The sequence below is a fragment of the Elaeis guineensis genome, chromosome 13, assembly GCF_000442705.2.
Source record: "Elaeis guineensis isolate ETL-2024a chromosome 13, EG11, whole genome shotgun sequence".
In the NCBI taxonomy this organism is placed as follows: domain Eukaryota; kingdom Viridiplantae; phylum Streptophyta; class Magnoliopsida; order Arecales; family Arecaceae; genus Elaeis; species Elaeis guineensis.
In genome coordinates, this window is record NC_026005.2 from 54,919,172 (window position 1) to 54,921,297 (window position 2,126).

Here is a 2,126-nt window from a genome sequence, read left to right on the forward strand (position 1 = left end):
CGCGCCCCAAATCAACAACTATTTGCGAGCTCTGCATTGCAAATGCAAAGCATGATCCCCATTAGTGCGATTTGCGCACACTCTCCAGAAATGGTGTTGCACTGTGGCAAACTTGACCATTGCTCACCTACTATAATTACAAGAAAAAGGGGGACTACAAGTAAGTCTTCGATAGACTCAAGATACTCCACTACACTATCCTCTCACTCTCTCTATTCTTCAATTCCTAGCTGACTTGAGCATCAGAGAGTTCTTACCAGAAAATCTTCTTATCCGAGATCTTTTGACCATCTAGCTCCAGCACCCAAAGGCACCATCACCATTGGTACCTCGTCTTCTACCGAGGACCCCTTCATCTCATCTTTTTTCAAGGAGACCAGTCCGATCTCATTAGCCTGGGGTTCGACAGCAACACTTTTCTTTGTTAGACTGCCCTTAAGTACTATAAACTCCAATGCTATGAACTCTTCTAACCACTACAATCAACAAAATGTTGAGATTCATTGCTAAGTACTTATTTTATTTGAAATTTACTTTTAGTGCTAGTCCTCATTGGTTATAAAAGACCTATGTTGTTTGTTATCCATGTATGGCAAGCATTAGTGTTTGACTTCCTCAAACCCTCGGAAAGTGGGCATTAGTTTCCTATTTTGTGGTAGTTCTCAAATTTGGGTGGGACAAATAACCGTTTGGTCATGGGATGCTCCCTTTAAGAGGCATGAGTTTTTACACTAAAAAGAGAGGGCCTGTGGCATCCTTATACCAGAGAGCAGGTTTAGGCTTTTATTTTTTAAAGCAAAATTCTTTTTCTTGTCTCTCAATTTTCTTTTGCTTTTGGTGTTTGTCTTGCATCACAGGTAAATGCTTTTGATCTGCATCAAGTAGTGTGTTGTTCTATAAAAAGCTCTTATCACCACCAAGTCAAACGGAGATATAGGAATTCTTAAGAAACATGGCACAAATGGAGATGCAATGGAGGTTGGTAGGACTTGCAATGATTTGGCTTTTGCTACTAAACAACTATTATATTGTGGAGGCATCACACGAGGAGATGGTTGAAGCAATGCCTAACAAGGATTTTGTCGAACCACAACGCATGCTTCGGGCATTCGATTCCAAGAAAACTCTACCAAAACCTTCAAACTCCTATCGCCGTGGTTGCAATCCGAATTCTCATTGCCGTGGTTAGCAGCAAATAATGAAGGCACATAAAGCCAGAGTGCTTCATCTAAACTTTATCGGACTTTTTATCACTTGGTGTCTTTCATACTTTTCTTCTGGTATTGGATGTAATTTTTTATTCTCTTATGCTTGGCATCCTATGCCATGTTATGATTAACAACAAATGGTATTAATGGTGACTCTTTTGAAAAATACCCCTCCTTTTGTGTCTCCCTCTTTATTTTTAATTTTCATTTTCATTTTCATTATCTATGGTGTAAGATGCAGATGTAATTTTACTAATGTTTACAAGTTATACAACAACCATAGAAAGGAATATCTCCCTAGATTTTGGTTATTTTCATTAGAAATGTTCCTTTTTAGTTAATATAAATCTCCTCAAACACGTATGAACATATAAAGAGTAGAAACATGAGATACTGATTGATGTAAGGTCGGCATTTTGATCATTCATGTAGCTTGTTTGGTTTATAGTTTTTTACATAGTGAGTCTGGATATTAGCCTGGCAAGAAATTTTAACGTATATATTATTTATAGAATTTTCTTATGTCATTGGTGTAGGGAATGGCAGAAACAGTAAATCATCTTCCAAATTGAACTTGTAATATTAATTTTTTTCCAAAATCTGGCTATAATGCATGTGCTTATGCACATGGATCCAATAAATTATAATTCATAATATCACATAATTATAAGTTATAGTAGTTATGAAAATTTAGCTATAGAATCTAATGAAATGTACTTGTGAATGATGTAATAAGACAATGTTGACATATATGAAAACAATATTTTTTTTGAAAGAAATATATGAAAACATCGTTGATGTAGCTAAGATTAATACTATGAATATACTCGGAAACTTTTCATATTCCAACATCTTCGAGGGTTTGAGAATGCTAGAAGACTCAACATAGATAATGCCCATTGAACTACGAAGAATGAA

At 35.8% G+C, this 2,126-nt stretch overlaps 1 long non-coding RNA gene across 1 annotated transcript; it reads left to right on the forward strand.

Moving 5' to 3' along the window:
* Nucleotides 1–695: 695 nt before the first annotated feature.
* LOC140853434 (uncharacterized) lies at nt 696–1,374 on the forward strand. The gene is made up of 2 exons (XR_012136492.1): nt 696–773; nt 858–1,374. It is a non-coding gene; the product is annotated as an uncharacterized lncRNA (long non-coding RNA).
* Nucleotides 1,375–2,126: the final 752 nt, after the last annotated feature.